General features: G+C 47.3%; 1 protein-coding gene and 1 pseudogene across 6 annotated transcripts in view; both read left to right on the top strand.

Annotated features, from left to right (window-relative positions):
• The window catches only part of LOC126335539 (inward rectifier potassium channel 4-like), a 1,139,778-nt gene that overhangs the window by 845,678 nt on the left and 272,227 nt on the right, over window positions 1–21,873 (top strand). The gene's annotated exons all lie outside the window — the stretch shown is intronic.
• Window positions 6,134–6,251, top strand: LOC126337261 (5S ribosomal RNA; annotated as a pseudogene).

Raw genomic sequence — 21,873 nt, 5'->3', positions numbered from 1 at the left:
TCGTACGTTCAAAGCCATGTTTAACTCGCAAGATGCGCCTGTCTCGATTAAAATCTCTGTGGACACAATCAGCCATTGGGCAAGAGGAACTATTAATATTTTTATTTTGCAAGAAGTTGGTCCGTGCTGAGCCAGAGTGGGGTTGCAGAAATGCACTGTGCAGTCTTGACACCAAACGTATGTCCGAAGCCATACCGTCCGTCTAAGTTAAGTACGGAGCTTGTGATGTCGGCTGACAGATGACTGCGGATGGCAGAAAAACACTTCGTCTCGAGACGCCTCAGGAGCTGCAGAGTAGAAACGTTGCGGCTGGCCGCCACATGCCAAGTTGGCAGCGGCCCAGCGCAGAGTGCATCTCATTATCCGCGGCGCCGCTCGCCAAAGCGCACGCACGCGGCACGGCCCATGCTTGTTTGCAGAAACATCCGCTAGCTGAAGAGCACGTCACAATTTCCTACAGAAAGCACACAGCCAATAACATCTGTCTATTCGATACCTTGCATCTGGAGCGAAGAAATGCCGCAAAGGAGCCTGTGAGAAACAGTTTTTTATGAATTCGTACTTATTTTGTTTTTCGCACCGAAAGGCCTGTGATTTCATGATGTGGGAATTTTTAAACTGAAGTGATACTTCATTAGAGATTTTTCTTTTTTAATCAATCGTCTTTTGACTACTGAACTGACATCGTTCGATTTTTTTCCTGTCAATTTTCAGTCTCTTAACCGTAGTAGTTACGTTGGGCAAAATATCCTAAATACCGAGTAGTTGTGACTTAAGTACAGCTATTCACACAGGTCCAGTATAGTCTGTAATTGTCGTATGGTAGTAAGGTGTTACGGGACCAAACTGCTGAGATCATCGGTCCCTAAGCTTACGCACTACTTAATCTAACTTAAAATAACTTAGGCTATGGACAATACACACACCCATGCCCGAAGGAGGTCTCGAACCTCCGTCGTCGGGGGGGGGGGGGGGGGGGGGAGGAGGGAGGAGGGGGGACGGGGGAGGGGGGGGGGGGGTCCGCGCGAACCGTGGCAAAACGCCTGAGACCACTCGGCTACCCCGCGTGGCAATTATTGTATTGCAGCGACCCTTAGTAGGTATTCTAGTGTGTTAATGCGGAAACGATTAAGAAAAATATTTCCTATTTTTGGCGCTGTGAATGCGAGAGAGACGTATAGAATTGTTACCGTACGTTGTGGGTTAGGAACGGGACGTGGCAGTAAAGGTGAAATAAGTGAGAAAGGCGTAATGTTGATTTTATTATTAACCGCCAGTTACACAATGTGTTCAATATGAGCTCCGGAGACGTCGACAAGATACTGTACAGCGCCAGATTTTCAACTGGTGCCCAAAATTGGAACTAATTTTTTTCAACGTAAATCAATTCCGTGTTAAGATATTAGCATATCTACGAAATTTCGCTGCCGCACGTTAGTTACAGCCCACACTGTACCTCGGTCAATAGCTGCATTTTAATTATAAATTCTGTTACTTGTGTCACACAATCCAAATTTTGGCTTTCCTTCTAAAATATCCATAAATTCCCTAATGCGGAAGGGGGCTAATTGCTTTAGGCAAGGGACACGTCTTCTGCGAGAGCTGTGTTGTAATCTATGTATCATGATTGAGGCCTCCGTACGTCTTTTCTAAATCTATAGCTACACTCTGCTAAACATTATGAAGTCCATGGCAGAGGGTGCTTCCGATTTTAGCACATATTAGGGTATCTTGTACTCGCATTTGGAGCGCGAGAAGAAAGATTTCTTAACTGCCCCTGAGTCCTCTGAAATTAGTCTAATCTTGTTTCCGCTATCCCTACGGTAGGAGATTATAATATATGCCTACATTCCATACTGGTTCTTGAAACCTTTTAAGTAGGCTTTCTCAGGACACTTGGCGTCTGTCCTGAAGCGTGACGCTCTCCTGCGGGTTAAACGAAAACGCTGAGACTACATGGAGCCATTCATTGTATACGTTCAGCTTCACCTGGTAGATCTGTTTGGAATGGATTCCACATACGTGACCAAGGATGATTCGCACGAGTGTTTTTTAAGCTAACTCATTTGTTCTGGTTGCGTTTTGTCAGTATCTTACCTATTTGTCTACCACTTGGTTTACCACTTGGTTTGAGTTATGTGACCAGTCTGTTACACATCACTACAAAATTGATACACTTATGAATTTGAGTGCATGGTATTTCACGATTTGGCTCATTCCAGTCACGACTCCTTGATACTGCAGTTATTTTGTACTGCGTTTTTTTCGTTTTGTCAGGCGCACAGTTTTACTTTCTAACATTGAAAGCGAGTTGCCAATCACTTTGAAAACTGTATATTTGTACAACTTTCTTCAGCAAATGATGGGTTGGTTCCTTCAGTCGGTCACTAACGATTTCGTTCCTCACCCTTGTGTAATTGTCCCATTGCTACTTCTCTGATAGCTTAGAATTAAATTTCTCCTCTTTTTATATTTCGGACTCTGAGGAAATGACCAGAAAACGTGTTGCTTCTTCAACTAGGTTTTCCCACGTCTTGAATAATCAGATCGTCCGCTCATTTCAGTCGTTATCTATGTAGGTCGACCAATGGGAGAGCACTTATTCTTGCTCGCAGTAACAGTTGATCCTTACTAGGCAGGGCTCTTAATTTCCATACTGTGGAAGGCAGCGAATCTGCTACGCGTGCGCGTGTCGGGGAATCCTACCGATTTTTTGCCACCTCCTCCCCCTCCTTCAATTATGTCCCAAAATACGTGTCTTTAGCATTATTATCTACCGCGAACGTCGCAAAAACCTTGAAAACGCATATCAAGTACTGACATTAAAAATACTCTTAAATAACCAACTTCACTGTTAGAAAGAAAGGTTCAAAAATGGTTCAAATGGCTCTGAGCATTATGGAACTTAACTTCTGGCGTCATCAGTCCCCTAGAACTTATAACTAATGAAACCGAACTAACCTAAGGACATCACACACATCCATGCCCGAGGCAGGATTCGAACCTGCGACCGTAGCGGTCACGCGGTTCCAGACTGTAGCGCCTAGAACCGCTCGGCCACCCCGGCCGGCAGCAAGAAAGGAACTTGTTAGCAACTGAAAGCAGGACGTGAAAACTATGTTAGACTGGTACGGATCCCTCAGATACAGCTAGCTGAGTATTGTAGAAGCTCATAAAAGACATGCTTCGTCGAACGTACGCCACAAAACCTCTGCTACGTGGAGCTAACCGTCGTGTCAAGCGGCACCCTTAAGGCTAATTATATCTATATCTACATCTACACACATACTCCACAATCCACCATACGGTGCGTGGCGGAGGGTACCTCGTACCACAACTAGCATCTTCTCTCCCTGTTCCACTCCCAAACAGAACGAGGGAAAAATGACTGCGTATATGCCTCTGTACGAGCCCTAATCTCTCTTAGGTTATCTTTCTCGTTTTTCCGCGAAATGTAAGTTGGCGGCAGTAAAATTGTTCTGCAGTCACACTCAAATGCTGGTTCTCTAAATTTCCTCAGTAGCGATTCACGAAAAGAGCGCCTCCTTTCCTCTAGAGACTCCCACCCGAGTTCCTGAAGCTGTTCCGTAACACTCGCGTGATGATAAAACCTACCAGTAACAAATCTAGCAGCCCGCCTCTGAATTGCTTCTACGTCCTCCCTAAATCAGACTAGATACGGATCCCAAACACTCGAGCAGTACTCAAGAATATGTCGTATTAGTGTTTTATAAGCGGTCTCCTTTACAGATGAACCACATCTTCCCAAAATTCTACCAATGAACCGAAGACGACTATCCGCCTTCCCCACAACTGCCATTACATGCTTGTCCCACTTCATATCGGTCTGCAATGTTACGCCCAAATATTTAATCGACGTGACTGTGTCAAGCGCTACACTACTAATGGAGTATTCAAACATTACGGGATTCTTTTTCCTATTCACCTGCATTAATTTACATTTATATATATTTAGAGTTAGCTGCCATTCTTTACACCAATCACAAATCCTGTCCAAGTCATCTTGCATCCTCCTACAGTAACTCAACGATGACAACTTCCCGTACACCACAGCATCATCAGCAAACAGCCGCACGTTGCTATCCACCCTATCCAAAAGATCATTTATGTAGATAGAAAACAACAGCGGACCTACCACACTTCCCTGGGGCACTCCAGATGACACCCTCACCTCCGATGAAAACTCACCATCGAGGACAACGTATTGGGTAGGTCGACCAATCAGAGAGCACTTATTCTTACTCGCAGTAACAGTTGATCCTTACTAGGCATGGCTCTTAATGTGCATACTGTGGAAGGCAGCGGATCTGTTACCAGTGCGCGTGTCGAGGAATCCTACCGATTTTTTGCCACCCCCTTCCGCTCCTTCATTTATTTTCCAAACAGGAATAATACGTCGCTGTGCTTTGCAATGTCTATATAAGACAACTAGTGTCGGTGCAGTTATTAGTTCGACGAGCATCATGTACCTGTCCCCCCTATGTACGTTCAGTGCAGTAGAGGGTCATGGACAGAGATATACGGAGTGAGCACAAAGTCTTGCCCCGATCATAAAAATTTATAACAGAATAACCGTTCGACATAATAAGTTGCATTTGATGCCGTTACATAGGTTAGTCTTACTAGTTTTTTTAAAGACAACCTACCTTAGTAAACCTCAACGTGTGCTCCCTTGGTAGCTCGGAGAATGTCGAGGCGGTATTCCAGTTCCCGCCAGGTGTTTCGTAACATGTGTTCTGTCACAGAACTTACAGCAGCTTGTATCCTAGCCTTCAGTTCCTCGACGTCAGAAAGTAGTATGACGAAGATTCTGTCCTTGATATAGTCCCAGAAAAAAAAGTCAAGGGGCGTAAGGTCTGGAGAGCGGGGTGGCCTCGGTGTTGGACCATTCCTTCCAATCCACCGATCAGGACATTACTCCCCACTTGCTGACGCGGACGAACTGAAGGCTGGGATACAAGGTGCTGTTGGTACTGTGACAGAACACATGTAACGAAACACCTGGCGCGAACTGCAGTACCGCCCCGACATTCTCGGAGCAATCAAGGGAGCACACGTTGAGGTTGAGGTTTACTTACGTAAGTGGTCTTTAAAAAAACCAGTAACACTAACCTATGTAACAGCATCATATGTAAATTATTATGTCAAACGGTTATTCTGTTTGAAATTTTTATAATCAGGGCAATGATGTCATAGACTCCCAGATAGGTGCCATTTTCCTTGACTTCCGGAAGGCGTTCGATACAGTTCCGCACTATCGCCTGATAAACAAAGTAAGAGCCTACGGAATATCAGACCAGATGTGTGGCTGGATTGCAGTTTTTAGCAAACAGAACATAGCATGTTGTTCTCAATGAAGAGACGTCTACAGACGTTAAAGTAACTTCTGGCGTGCCACAGGGGAGTGTTATGAGACCATTGCTTTTCACAATATATGTAAATGACCTAGTAGATAGTGTCGGAAGTTCCATGCGGCTTTTCGCGGATGATGCTGTAGTATACAGAGGAGTTGCAGCATTACACAATTGTAGCGAAATGCAGGAAGATCAGCAGCGAATAGGCACTTGGTGCAGGGAGTGGCAACTGACCCTTAACACAGACAAATGTAATGTATTGCGAATACATAGAAAGAAGGATCGTTTAGTATGATTATATGATAGCGGAACAAACACTGGTAGCAGTTACTTCTGTAAAATATCTGGGAGTATGCGTGCGGAACGATTTGAAGTGGAATGATCATATAAAATTAATTGTTGGTAAGCCGGGTGCCAGGTTGAGATTAATTGGGAGAGTCCTTAGAAAATGTAGTCCATCAACAAAGGAGGTGGCTTACAAAACACTCGTTCGACCTATACTCGAGTACTGCTCATCAGTGTGGGATCCGTACCAGGTCGGGTTGACAGAGGAGATAAAGAAGATCCAAAGAAGAGCGGCGCGTTTCGTCACAGGCTTATTTGGTAAGCGTGATAGCGTTACGGAGATGTTTAGGAAACTCAAGTGGCAGACTGTGCAAGAGAGGCGCTGTGCATCGCGGTGTAGCTTGCTTTCTAGGTTTCGAGAGGGTGCGTTTCTGGATGAGGTATCGAATACATTGCTCCCTACTTATACCTCCGGCAACAGCCTTGCCGCAGTGCGTACACCGGTTCCTGTCAGATCACCGAAGTTAAGCGCTGTCGGGCGTGGCCGGCACTTGGATGGGTGACCATCCGGGCCGCCATGAGCTGTTGCCATTTTTCGGGGTGCACTCAGCCTCGTGATGCCAATTGAGGAGCTACTCGACCGAGGAATAGCGTCTCCGGTCAAAGAAAACCATCACAACGACCGGGCGAGCGGTGTGCTGACCCCACGCCCCTCCTGAGCAGCACTGAGGCCGCCCACATTGCTGATCCACCTACTGTGGAGAAGACGACCGCGCCGAAACAGCCCCAGAAGCAATCCAGGGCCCTGCAACCACTGCACAACCGGACGACTGAGAAGAAGCTGCCGCTGTACATCGCCACAGTGGGAACTGCGACTGATGACAGCGACATCTTCGGACTCAGGAAGCTCTTAGGCTTTCGTGGGGCCGCCGAAGCTCTCCCCCTAGACGTGCGATGCTCCAGCGCGTCCAGAATCGGGCACTAAGACTCGCTCTCCACAAAGCGCCTTGTTACTCGACGAGGCTCCTTCATTAGGATTTAGGCGTGCCGCTGCTGCGGGATCGCTTCAGGCAGTCCGGGTGTTCTATGCCCATGCCGAACAGTCTGGCAGTCGTCTAATTCGTGGACTGGGACAAGTCCACCACAGGCCGACCACGCGTTGGCCTGATCTGCAGCCCCGATGACGCTTTTGACGAAGCGTCCGCACCCACGCGGCCGCTCACATAGGCCAATCCTACACGTGAGGCCAGAAATAGTTCTTGAGGTCCACACAGGGACAGCAGCTTCGCTGCTTAGCCTGTCTCACTCCTGGTAGATGTAACCAGAGATTTGCAGTGCAGTGCAGTGCAGCCTCCCCCTAGGCGAGGATCCTAAGCCACAGTGCTTCAGGTGCCAAGCCGAGGGGCGTGTGGCTAAATACTGCCGCAAGTCGCCGAGGTGCGTGAAGTGCGCCAGCGCGCACGACACCCGCGCCTTTGACAGACGACGAGAAGAAGCGCCAACCTGTGATCGCTGCGGCGGACCGCACGTGGCGAACTGGCGTGGCTGCCCGGCTTTCGCCAGCGACGGCTGCGCTGGAGACAAGGCGCAGACCGAAAAGCCACGACGACGGCGCCGTAAGCGCCGCCTGGCAAGACGCAACCGGAAGGAGAGAAGACAGCTCCCACTGCCCACAGGTGGCCGGAATTTCGCGCCAGTGAAAGTGGCGCGGGGGACAGGCCGACGGCGGCAGCCTGGCAGGCGCCGCAACTGTAAGAGATGCGCGCCGTGCTGGCGGCAGCGGCGGAGGAGGCGACTGCGTCCTTCAAAGCTGCCACGGACGTTTTCTTTTTTTTTCTTTATTGTTATTTTAAACACCTTATAGAAGGCGGGCTGTCGGCAGCATATTACACTGCTCTTCAGCCATGAATGGTACAATAATATGACATATATGTGGCACAGAGAATACAATAAAATGGCGGGCAGAAACTGTAGATACGAAAAACAAGATTTTTGAAGCCGTTCACGCTGGACGAGAAAAAACGCTAACACTTGTTGATAAGGCGCAGATAACACAGACGACTGCGACGGCACACGTGAACAGTGGTGGCGTGACGGCGAAAGAACACTAAATACAAAACGAAGGCACACACACGAGACACTGATGGCGATGATCTCGGGCGTGTAAATGTTCACTGAGCGTGTGCGAGTCCGGGGACCTGCCAAGAGAGGAGGAGGTGGGGGGGGGGGGGGGGGGAGACGGAGAGGGTAGAGCAGAGATGCGACAGGCAGGGGAGATAGGGGGAATGGAGGAAGGAAGGGGGAGGGGAAGCCCGGGGGGTGAGGGGTGGAGGAAGGGGGGATGCGGGAAAAGGAGAGAGAAGGGAGGGATGGTGCCCAGAGGAAAAGACACAGGAAGTGGGAGGGGACGATCAAAGTTGATAGGAGGGGAGGAGGACATCATCAGGGAGGGGTAGCGGGCGGAAGCCACCTTGGGAAAGGGTAAGGAGGGTGGAGAGATGGGACAGAGGTAGGACATGGGAATACAGGCGTGGCAGCGGGTGGGGGCGGGAGAGGACGGGGGAGACAAGCAGGTGAGGAGGATCGAGTTTATGGGAGGTGTACAGTATCCGTATCCTTTCAAGGAAAAGGAGGAGGTGCGGGAACGGAATAAGGTCATACAGGATCCGTGTGGGGGAGGCGAGACGGATGTGATAGGCGAGGTGGACAGCATGGCGTTCAAGGATTTGTAGGAATTTGTAAAAGGTAGGGGGGCGGAGATCCAGGCCGGGTGGGCGTAACAAAGGATAGGGCAGATGAGGGATTTATAGGTGTGGAGGATGGTGGAGGGGTCCAGACCCCACGTACGGCCGGAAAGGAGCTTGAGGAGACAGTCGGGAGCATGCCTTGGCTTGGATTGTCTGGAGATGGGGATTTCCAGGAGAGGCGACGGTCAAGGGTGACGCCAAGGTACTTGAGGGTGGGGGTGAGGGCGATAGGACGGCCGTAGATGGTGAGATAGAAATCAAGGAGGCGAAAGGAAGGGGTGGTTTTGCGTACAATGATCGCCTGGGTTTTGGAGGGATTGACCTTGAGCAACCAATGGGTGAACCGGTCAAGATGGGATTGGAGAAGGTGTTGGGAGCATTGCAGGGTGGGGGCGAGGGCAAGGATGGCGGTGTCATCGGCAAACTGGAGAAGGTGGACGGGGGGTGACGGCGGCGGCGTGTCTGCCGTATACAGGAGGTACAGAAGGGGGCAGAGGATGGAGGCTTGGGGCATACCGGCGGAGGGAAAAAGGTGTAGGTATCCGTGTGATGGATGGTGACGTAGGAGCCACGGACGCAGATAGGGCAGCTTTCAAGGCCACCCTGACTGCAGAGACGGAGGAGGCATGCAGCCAAATGCGGCAATTGCGCTCGCAGATAGCGCACGACGTCTAGAAGAGAAGCCTGCCGCCGCTCCTTAATGGAGCAGCGGGCGGCAGGGCACACCGCGGCGGACACACTGGACACCGAAGAAGAATTAGACGGTAGCCGCCTCAACGACGCCGAAGTCCATCGGTTGCGAGCAGCTCTGCTCCGACGAGTGGGCTACCAGGGCGGTCAGGACTGCGGAAAGACCACAGAAATAATATAAGAAAGATTAGGGCTCGTACAGAGGCATATAGGCAGTCATTTTTCCCTCGTTCTGTTAGGGAGTGGAACAGGGAGAGAAGATGCTACTTGTGGTACGATGGACCCACCGCCACGCACCGTATGGTGGATTGCGGAGTATGTATGTAGATGTAGATGTAGGACGCTCAAGGGCATGCTCTACGTCGTCCGCTTTACAGGGAAGACTCAGCCGCGGCCCTCACTGAGCCTGTCAGTGCAACCAACGCGACCAGACATCTCCGAGCGCTTGGCTTCGACTCTCGCCCACCAGACGCCGATTAGCGACCTGGGCCTTCCCCCGCACCAAGTCACCACTGACTCAGCGCGGCAGGAACTCTCACAGCTCAAACTACAGCACCGTCACGGACTGATCTCCTATGACGAAACTTGGCATGAGACGGTATCCGATTGCATGATACCCGCTTCTAACTTAACCCATCCCTGCATGACCTGTCGCGGTCAGCAAGACATCCGCTACTCCTCTTACTACCCTATATAACTATCGCAGAGGATTTTTTCCCTTGCCGCTTACCTTGGCACATTTTTCCCCTCTGCCCTTCAAACCGCTACTCTTCGTTCGACTTTCGACCCAATCTATCTCCAGATGAGCGTGTATGAATGGTTAACCTTAACGAAATGGTTCAAATGGCTCTGAGCACCATGGGACTTAACAACGGAGATCATCAGTCCCCTAGAACATATAACTAGCGTCTGCCGTGTAAGCAGGAGATCCCCAGTTCGAGTCCCGGTCGGGGCACACATTTTCATCTGTCCCCGTTGACGTATGTCAACGCCTGTAAGCAGCTAAGGGTGTTCATTTCATTGTAATTTCATTCTAACGAGCTGCATGGTCACCGATCGTATCTGTTCTTTCGGACGTGTCCGAAAGAACAGATACCATCTTACTATTATTTTGACCGTTTATTTCTGTACTTAGACACGTTCATATACTTTGGCACATATAAACGTCATATAAGACACCATAATATAAGCTTAACACAAAATCGTTTGCTTTACTTTTTTTCTTTTTTTTATGCTTTGCTCACCGATCGCAATTCAACGAAAATGATGGGCTAAAGATTTCTATATTAATAAGAGTAAATATGTTACTAAAATATCTTACTGAATTTTGAGTCTGTCTAGTTTCATATAATATTTGGCAGTCATTCTCACTTCTTTTCAGGGCATGTTGGCCCTTTTTTGTCACTGCAATACAACTATGAGCACATTTATATAAGGGTGACGTGCCCCGCTATTCAGAGACAGCTCCTTATAAGTTTTATTGATGAAAAATGCTCACTAAAACATAGTTTGGTGATCTCAGAGCCCTAACGATTACCCTAGACCCTTGTCATGTGTTCACTACGTCCGTTAAAACTACATGTACGCCTCAGACCGGACATTACGTGCTTAAGTATGGTAACGTAGAATCTCTGGACCTCGGTAACGGATAATAGTACCAAAATAAAGTTTCGGCGTTCCCTGACAATATAACGAATATGTTAAACCGTCAGCACACGGACCATGTATTCGAAGGTTGGGCGTTGAAGGTGTCGAGTTACTGACGTGATAGCGAAGGTTGTGAGAGTGCCAGATACTGTGAACGTGCGTTTGAACGTGGACCAGTGACGTGAAAGAACGCCACCTACGTCGCATGCAGCGCGTACGTCACAGCACGTGACTCTGGAGATCTTACAAGTGCCAGCAGCCGTCTCCGGCGGGGAGCCAGTAAGTGCTTCAGACGAGTTTAATGATTCTCGACTGCGTGTTTAAACGCATTCAAGTTTTCGATAGGACACCACAAAATTAAGATCTTTGCAGGCTTTCTTTCCAATTAAACGTATAATTTCCCGTTGGTTCTGCACGGAGCCAAGCATTCGCGAGGTGTGGCGGATAGGCCGGCTAGTGAGACATCACAAATTAGTTGCAGGACCGGTATATATCAGCTTCGACACCACTTCTCTTCCGTACAGAGGCGCGAGACGACCTACTCAGTTTCGGTTGAGGACCATAATGTATACACTTCTGGAAATTGCTACACCAAGAAGAAATGCAGATGACAAACGGATATTCATTGGACAAATATATTGTATCAGAACTGACATGTGATCACATTTTCACGCAATTTGGGTGCATAGATCCTGAGAAATCAGGACCCAGAACAACCAACTCTGGCCATAATAACGGCCTTGATACGCCTGGACATTGAGTCAAACACTGCTTGGATGGCGTGTACAGATACAGCTGCCCATGCAGCTTCAACACGATACCACAGATCATCAAAAGTAGTGACTCGCGTATTGTGACAGGCCAGTTTCTCGGCCACCATTGACCAGACGTTATCAGTTGGTGAGAGATCTGGAGAAAGTGCTGGCCAGGGCAGTAGTCGAACATTTTCTGTATCTAGAAAGGCCCGTACAGGACCTGCAACATGCAGTCGTGCATTATCCTGCTCAAATGTAGGGATTCGCAGGGATCGAATGAAGGGTAGAACCACTGGCCGTAACACATCTGAAACGTATCGTCCACTGTCAAAGTGCCGTCAATGCGAACAAGAGGTGACCGAGACGTGTAACCAATGGCACCCCGTACCATCACACCGGGTGAAACGCCAGTATGGCGATGACGAATACACGCTTTCAATGTGCGTTCACCGCGATGTCGCCAAACACGGATGCGCTCATCATGATGCAGTAAACAGAACCTGGATTCATCCGAAGAAATTACGATTTGTCGTTGAGTACACCATCGCAGGCGCTCCTGTCTGTGATGCAGCGTGAAGGGTAACCGCAGCCGTGGTCTCCGAGCTGATAGTCCATGCTGCTGCAAACGGCGTCGAACTGTCCGTACAGATGGTTGTTGTCTTGCAAACGTCCGCATCTGTTGACTCAGAGATCGAGACGTGGCTGCACGATCCGTTACAGCCATGCGGATGAGATGCCTGTCATCTCTACTGCTAGTGATACGGCGCCGTTGGGATCCGCACGGCGTTCCGTATTACCCTCCGGAACCCACCGATTCCATATTCTGCTAACAGTCATTGGATCTCGACCAACGCGAGCAGCAATGTCGCGATACGATAAACCGCAATAGCGATAGGCTACAATCCGACCTTTATCAAAGTCGGAAATGTGATGGTACGAATTTCTCCTTCTTACACGAGACATCACAGCAACGTTTCACCAGGCAACGCCGGTCAACTGCTGTTTGTGTATGAGAAATCGGTTGGAAACTTTCCTCCTGTCAGCACGTTGTAGATATCACCACCGGCGCCAACCTTGTGTGAATGCTCTGAAAAGGTAATTATTTGCATATCAGAGCATTTTCTTCCTGTCGGTTAAATTTTGCATCTGTAGCACGTCATCTTCATGGTGTAGTAACTTTAATGGCCAGTAGTGATAATTATATGTTTTGTTATAATAAAATGAGGGGAAACGTAGTACTGGTTGATAAATAATTATTATAACTTGAGTGTTTCACGGCAGCGGCTCATTGAGGATCCAACAAAACTGCGTCGTTGTTAGTTAATAATACATATCCGATTAAAGCTTTCAGGAGATGCATGATGCAAGCGATGGTCGTATATCATTTACGGTCGTTATAGTGTTTTGAGTAGAGTCGCAGAATGGTAAGTTAGCAGATTGTGTGTTGCTGGTCGCGTCTCACCGGATGTAAACATTTCTTCAGCAACCTTCGCGTTTTCTGTTACTTTCTGACACTTTCTTATTAGTTTGAAAAAAATAGATTCTGTATTATTTGGCATTATGTAAATAGAAGTGCCCTCTTCATGAGCAGTGAGTTTGTTCGATTGGCTTAATCTACAAGACAGCATACACTACTTGCAGGAAGATATTTTGCACTTACTTGTTTTAAGTTTCGTATTTCACAAATTGTGAATATCTGCTGCTGAATAGAAACAGCAATCAAGTAAGAGTGACCTTAGGGTTTTACTAAAATGTGAGAATGATGAAATAATTTTTATCTTATATGGATAATTAGTATAAATTTTTATTGCACTATTTGTAATGCAACTTTTAGTAACTGATATCATTGACTGGACATGGTACTTTTTTTTTGCCTTATAGTATGTTAATGAATGCTGAAGTTTTTATTTGTGAATACTACAGACAGAACAAGGACATAAGGGACGAAATGTGCGTTTAAATTGAGCTAGGGATTTTATGGCCATCAGTATCGTAAACGCAGTCATTTGCAAGTCAGTCACAGCCGAAAACTGCCACCGGAGCGCGCTGCCATCGCTTGTACCACGTTGAGATACACTTCCTTACCACATGCACAAGCGCCGAGTGGCCGCGTGGTTTGAGGCGCCACGTCACGGAGTGCGCTGCCCCTCCCGGCAGAGGTTCGAGTGCAGCCTCGGCATGTGTGTGTGTGTGTGTGTGTGTGTGTGTGTGTGTGTTGTTCTTAGCATACGTTAGTTTAAGTAGTGTGTAAGTATAAGGACAAGAGATCACAGCAGTTTGGTCCCTAAAGAACTCACACACATTTTGTATGCACAAGTCGCATCGTTTTGAGCGTTCAGCACCACGTTGAATTGGGCACGCTCAACGTTGACATTCGAAAGTGCGGTTAGTTTGCGACGGATTTAAGAACATGTAGTAAAAATTTCGATGATCTGCCATGAACAGAATTTAGAGAATCGGTCATGACCACAAATGACGTTTTTCGTACGCAGTAATTTTGGTTCCTCTGGGTTTTCTCAGGAAAGTTTATATTTTGACCTTTTACTGTATAATATCTACGGTATGTTCGTTCTTGCGATAGGCATACAAATAGACACTACGCCAAGGCATACCCAAAACACTCGACCCCTTATCTCTGTAATCAATAGAGCACAATATACGACGCCTTGAAGACTCAGGTTTTTGCGCGCACTGTTTTGTTCGCACCGATTACGGCGTCATTTGAGGCCTTCAGTGACTGTCAGGTACACTACGAGCTACTGTTTGCAATAAACACTGAATTGACAAATGTCATGAGATACCTCCTGGTATCGTGTCAGACCTCCTTTGACCAGCGTAATTAAAAATGGCTCTGAGCACTATGAGACTTAACTGCTGACGCCATCAGTCCCCTAGAACTTAGAATTACTTAAACCTAACTAACCTAAGGACATCACACACATCCATGTCCGAGGCAGGATACGAACCTGCGACCGTAACGGTCTCGCGGTTCTAGACTGTAGTGCCTAGAACCGCTCGGCCACTCCGGCCTGACCAGCGTAGTGCCGCAACTCGATATGCCATAGACTCAACATGTCGTTGAAAGTACCCTGCAGAAATTTTGTCTCATGCTGCCTCTATAGCCGTCCATAACAGCGAAAGTGTTTCCGGCGTAAAATTTTGTGCACGAAATGACCAATCGATTATGCCCCTCAGATGTTCGATGGGAGCCAAGTCAGCGGATGCTGATGGTCAAATTATTCGCTCGAATTGTCCAGAATGTTCATCAAAGCAGTTTCGAATAATTGTGGCGTGGTGCATTGTCATCCGTAAAAATTCCATCGTTGTTTGAGAACGTGAAGTTCATCAATCGCTGCAAATGGTCTCCAAGTAGCCTGACATAAATATTTCGACCAATGATCGATTCAGTTGGGCCACAGGACAAAGACCATTACGTGTAAATACGGCCTACAGCTTCATGGAGCCACCGGCAGCTTGCACAACGCTTTCTTGACAAATTGGGTCTATGGGGAATGTAGTCCGCGCCACATGTGAGCCGCACCATTAGCGCCTACCAACAGAAACTGGGGAGGTTATCCAGTCCTCCAGGGTCCAACCGGTATGATGACGTGCCCAGGACAGGAGCTGCTTTCGATGTCGTGCTGTTAGCAAAGGCACTCGCGTCGGTCGTCTGCTGAAAAAGCCTATTAAAGCCAAATTTCGCCGTCCGATGTTAACCGATATGTTCACTGTCCGTTCGACATGGGTTTCTGCGGTTATTTCACGCAGTGTTGCTTGTCTGTTAGCACTGACAAGTCAACGCAAACGCAGCTCCTCTCGGTCGTTGAGTGAAGGCCGTCAACATCTGCGTTGTCCGTGGTGACGGGCAATACCTGAAATTTGGTATTTTCAGCACAATGGTGACACTGTGGATATGGGAATATTGAATTCCCTAGGGATTTCCGAAATGGAATGTCCCATGCGCCTAGCTCCATTTACCACTGAGCGTTCAAAGTATGCTAACTCCCGCCTTGCGGTCGTCATCAAATCAGAAACCTTTTCACGTGAATCATCTGAGTACCTCTGCCAATGCACTGCCCCGTTACACCTTGTGTACTCAATAATACCGGCAATTGAATTTGTGCATATCGCCAGCCAATTACTTTTGTCATCTCAGTGTTTTGAAGGTACCGCCACCGAGAAGACGGCCTGCCAGCGAGTTCTCGAGCGTGGTCCCCACCTCCCCGTCTGCCCCTACGCGACCTTGCCTGTGTGTCCCCAGCGCGGCGCGTCCTTGCGCAATGTACCCGCCGGAGCGCGGCTCGGCTCGTCGCCACCTATTTGCGTCGCGGCGGTGCGGTGTGCTCCCCCCACCTGTCGCGCCGTCGCCCCCCCCCCCCTCCCCACCCAATGTGCCTCTGTGGCGCCACGGCCGGCCAAGGCGTCCCCGAGTCTGTACACTGCGACGCGCTGGCTGCTAGAGTGCTGCAAAGCTCAGTGTTTGACCGGTCACGGCTCGCCCGTTGACGGGGGGAGCGACCCGCTCCTGTTCGGTCCCACACGACTCGGCTCGGCCACGTACTCGCCCCAAGTCTGATGTCCCGATTCCGGACACGCGGGTAACCCAGCATGACCGGTCACCGCTGACGTCTCACCTCGCATCGCCCCGGCTCGCACCACTGTACTGTACAAATCCAACGCTTCTCTCTCTCTCTCTCTCTCTCTCTCTCTCTCACACACACACACACACACACACACACACACACACACACAATGTATTTATCTCTGTCTCTATCTCTTTTAATACAAAAGAAACTTTTCCAAGAACGGGTATGTGACACTGCTAAATTCATAAAGCACTTGGAAAGTAAAATGATATTTCAATACAATCGCAGATAGAAGACGAGTCTCATTTCCAAACGGAAGATATATTTTTCCTTTCATTAATAGGAAACATTAAATAAGTTTTGTCCCTGTAATCTAGAAGACAGCCATCTTCATAAAGAAAGCATACAAAGAACATAAAACATTTACAGACGTAACTTGTCTTACGTCTCACTTGTCTGCAACAGAAACAAAATTATAGTTATTGTTGATCAGCAGTAAATCACTGACGCGTTCCGGATTTAATTGGCTGCGACGATTTGTTAGTAACATGCCGGCTTTACTAATGCATCTTTCATTAGGTGCAGTTGTTGCTGGGACACATAAAATACTCGTACGTCTTGTAACTGCATCCAGGCCTGGCAGATCTGTTTCATGTCTGCTCCACCGCTATAAGATGTTATCATCATCTCCGGGGTGCATTAAAATGTAGAGATCTACTTCATCTGCTGCGGATGATCTGTTGTTCCTCCATTCCTTGAAACGATCTCTCTTTCTGGGTGGTGATGACACAGTACTTGAAGGACCTATGATAATAAACCATAGGGATAGGTAATACAGAACTGATATGGAAATCATCGAAACGTTCCCGTAAAAACGAGGTGTTTTACGTTAATGAAATATTATACGAATTATAACATTCCCGTCTCTCTATAATTCACTATCCACTAACTATGCAAAAACAATTATGTTAATGATTGCACGTTGTACCTGCGTAAGTGCTACACATTTGTCGCACATTGCTAAGAATTTCCTGCTTTTCATTCATTTCAAGCATATTAAGATCACGGAAAGACGGCCAAACAAACGTAGCAATTTTATGGTTGAAATGGTTCTGATCACTATGCGACTTAACTTCTGAGGTCATCAGTCGCCTAGAACTTAAAACTAATTAAACCTAACGAACCTAAGGTCATCACACACATCCATGCCCGAGGCAGGATTCAAACCTGCGACCATAGCGGTCGCTCGGTTGCAGACTGTAGCGCCTATAACCGCACGGCCACTCCGGCCGGCAGCAATTTTATGTCTGGAAGTGATAACAATCTTCTCACAAACAAAGTCAAGGCTCGATTTTTAATCCTTTGTACCTCCTCTTGAAAAATACATACCTGTACTATACATCAATTATGCTAGTTAATTATAAATCTACCGCTTATAATAATGAAACAGTTCTTTTAACTGTAGTAATTACTCACCTGACAATCAGTGTCATTGACACTGCAAATTTTGTTCCAGTTTGTGAAACCAAAGAAAAACTAATTGGATTGTCGGTTCTTTTTCGACTTCTAATTCATCTGTGGCCTCTTTAACTGGTCTCAGAAAATCCGCAATTTTACCTGCAAGCTCATTATCATATCCTTGCAATCTGTAAGCGGAGTCCTTTTCCGTCAGCAAAGCAGTAACTTCGTTATACTGAGTGTGTAAGGATTCCAGCATGGTGTACAAGCTGTTCCAGCGTGTGCAGACCTCTTGTTTCAACGATGATTTCAAAGAGGAGCAGAGGCCACTTAATGTACCTTACAATGCATTTTGCAGTCTTTATTGTTGATGCGATGTTCGGGGCATGTTTTAACAAGAAGCTATCTTCATCGAAAGTATGGCTAAGGGCTGTGTATATACAATGAGCAGCACAAGGAATCCTTTCCTGATTTTCCAAAGCCTTTATTACGTTGGCACCCTGGTCGGAGACAAAAACAAAACTGTGCAACATGTCCGGCGGAATATCCCAATCAGCCATCCTCTCTTCAATTTCCTTCATAATATTTACTCCCGTCTTCTTAACGTCCGGGAATTTTGTTGTAAATAAGACATTGTTCACAAGAGACCAATCTGTGTTAATGTAATGTGTTGTAAGCGCCAAATAGTGCACCTGATTACGCGAATCAGTCCACATATCAACTTGTGCAGCACATGGCACAGAAGGCATTACGTTGTTTCGTATTGCATCTGCTTGTTCTCTGATATGTCTGCTTATAGTAGAAGGATGTGGCATGACATCTGCCAAATTAACTCCTCCATAATGCGCACCTAGACGTATTCATTCTCGGCCTAGTTCTCTGAAAGCTTCACCGGAAACAGCATTAAAAGGCCTCATATCTTCAGCACACATTCCAACACACTTCGCTGTAATACTATTTCTTATTACTGCCGGTATCCCTGAAGGAGCTGTATCTTTCTGAGGTTTATTGCATCTGTGTTTCTTTAAATGAGTGGTTCCCGACTGGAAACACAGTAATTTGGAGCAGTTTATGCACGATACATACCCAGTACACGCACAGTTTTCGTCTACAACCAACAGAAATGTACTCCATACTTGGCTTTTTAGACCTTCCCGTTTCTTCAGTTTGTAAACATTGGTTTCAATCTTACTTCATACTGCACTGGCTTCCTCGCACTGCATGATTACAGAGGGAGACACACCACAAATGAGAAGCCCGTACTGGCTGCAGTCTCACACGGATAATGACACGTGTAATGTGTTTGAAGTTACGTGCTACGTATTCGGTCACGGCTTCTATGCTCGGTCACAAGAACTAGTGCGGGCAGGCTATCCAGTTAGGGTGTGCTCGCCCCATCCCGTATTTTGTGCTCGCTTACGCGGTCATGCAGCACTCTACTGAAGAGCCGTGGACGGCCACGGTACAGCACGTGCTCCTATCAGGAAAAACAAGTGAGCGCGATGTGACCTCTGCTCAAATGGTCGGCTCGCGGCATCAGCCGTATTCATCGCTGTTTATCAAAGCAGACGCACGCTAACAAGGAAAAGACTACTAGCTAAGGGAACTGAACTACAGATGTTGTGTGACACCGTCCGTCCTCAACTTGACTATGAATTACATTCAAATGACAAAAGTCACGAGACAGCGATATGCGCATATACAGTTTGCAGTAGTATCGCCTACACAAGATTTATACGGTGTTGCATTGACGGAGCTGTCATTTGTACTCAGGTGATTCATGCGAAAAGGTTTCCAACGTGATTACGACCTCAAGACGCGAGTTAACAGACTCTGGACGCTGATTGGTATTTGGGACTAGACACTTGGAACTTTCCATTTCGGAAATCCTTAGGGAATTCAATATTTCCAGATCCAAGGCGTCAAGAGTGTGCAGAGAATATCAGATTTCAAGCACTACCTCTCACTACAGAAAAGACAGTGCCCGACGGGCTTCACTGAACGACCGAGTCTAGCGGGGCTTGAGTACCTTTATGAGTACTAACAGACAAGCAACACTCCGTGAAATAACGGAAGAAATTAATGTGGGACGTACGACGAACGAATCCGTTAGGACACAGCGGTGACTTTGAAGTTAATGAGCAGCAGCTGCAGACGACCGTCGAGATTCCCTTTGGTAACAGCACAACATCGCCTGCCCAGCGTCTCCTGGGCTCGTGACCATATCGGTTGGACCATAGAGTACTGGACAACAGTGGCCTGATCAGATTAGTCCCAGTTTCAACTGGCAATAGCTCATGGTACCTTTCCAGTGTGGTGCAGACCCCACGAAGCCACGCACCCAAGTTGTCAAGATGGCATTGTGCAAGCTATTGATGGCTCCATAATGGTGTGGGCTGTGTTCACATGGAATGGGCTGGGACCTCCGGTTCAACTGCACCGTGCATTGCCTGTAAATGAATGGTTATGTTCGGTTACATGGAGATGATCTGCTGCCGTTCGTGAACTTCATGTTCCCAAACATTGATGGAATTTTTATGAGTGACAATGCGCCATGTCACCAGGCCACAATGATTCGCGACTGGCTTGAAGAAAGTTTTGGACAGTTCGAGGAAACTATTTACCCACCTAGATCGCCCAACATAAATCTCACCTAACATTTATGGGGCATAGTCGAGAAGACATTTATTTCAGGAAACCCTCCCTGCATCGGCAACATATTCTCAATTATGGACGGATGTAGAGGCAGCATCACTCAAAATTTCTGCAGGGGACCCGCAACGACTTGTTCAGTCCATGCCATGTCGAGATGCCGCACTAAGCCAGGCAAAAGGAGATCCGACACTGTAGTGGGAGGTATCCCATGGCTTTTGCACCTCAGTGTATATACATGTTGGTAGATTTCAAAACCCCTTTGGTAATCCCCTTCTAATCAAAATGTCCTGCAGATCATTCTTCAGAAGTACGGAGAACTGACTGCTCGCTCCAGCTGGTAGTCTCCTAGCCCCACACTTGCCGGCTCCTCATCTCTGTTGGCTGCCATCACTATTGTCTTGGTCAAGTTAGTTTGAAAACGGTATTTTTGGAACAGCGATTTCCTCGCGTTGAGTCTGCCCTGATCAAGATATCATCACCAAAGGCAACTGCGTTAAGTTCATCAAAACCTTTGTTCATTTTCTTCATTATATCATCCAAAAAGGTGATGTACGGTAGTGGGGAAAATGCTGCGCCTTGCTGAACTCCACTCTTGGTCTGAAACCAAGAAGATCGTCCCTCTCCAACTTGTACGCAGCTAGTACAGTCCTTGTACAGTGTCTGGATGTTTCTTACCAGCCCTTCAGGTATATTCCTTCTCCTTAGGCACTCCCAGGTATTCTCTCTTGGGGCACTAGCAAATGCTTTGCAATTGTAAATAAATTATCCTCTGGCTGCAAGGATGGTTTCTAATTTCTTTAATGCACAACTGACTTCGGAAGTGCCAACTCTATCTTCAGATTCCCCTTTAAATACACATATAATCGATTTAGGTGTTGTTTTTTCGGGATCAGAGCTGCCCATGATAACCGGTCAGCACTTGCGACCACAACACCACCCAAATGACGCCTCAGCGGTCGGCAGCAGACAGCGTACACATTTTGGCTATATTTCTGGATATACATATGAATGAAAGAACAGTTATTCCATTCCAACTCCGGGCTGCCGTTGGTGCAAATATTGTTATCGCCGACATGTGCGCTTCATGTAACTGGTATGTATGTAATGGGACCAGCCACTTGTGTCCCAATCTTCATCACGCGAGGGACGGTTTGCATTAGGGCTTGTACATGTGTGGAGTGCTCAAGAATAACCCGTGCATACTGGACCTCGAACCAATGTAGCACTGTTTCACTTGCAGACAACTTCCAGTTTTGTACGTCAAGTGGCAAGATAAGTTATCTGATTCTGCCAGCATGTGGAACCACGATAAACATGCATTTGGATGGCAGGACGGCGATTTGAACCCAAATCTTTCCACGTGTACATTCAATGTCCTACCACTGCGGCATCTCACTCGGTGATTTTTTTAAGCAAGGACTGCCTCATTCTGACTGCATTTTGTTATGAACTGTCTATGGCTTTCGTAGCTACTGGATAGTGAAGATTGCTAAATAGATAAGAATTCCTGCTTCAGTTTGGTAATAGAAACTTGTCAACAATTCTGCACTGTAGAATAGCAAACAACTCCAAAAACAGTTACGATTTGAGATGTGGTAGTTTATGGTTGACTTCATTCCAAGTCACGGTAAGTGGGACCGATTGCCGGGAAATGAACTGACTGATACAAAAGTGT

This window comes from Schistocerca gregaria, chromosome 2 (genome assembly GCF_023897955.1).
Source record: "Schistocerca gregaria isolate iqSchGreg1 chromosome 2, iqSchGreg1.2, whole genome shotgun sequence".
Classification (NCBI taxonomy): domain Eukaryota; kingdom Metazoa; phylum Arthropoda; class Insecta; order Orthoptera; family Acrididae; genus Schistocerca; species Schistocerca gregaria.
Note: the sequence above shows the minus strand (reverse complement) of the source record. Positions and strands in the feature narration are given on the sequence as shown.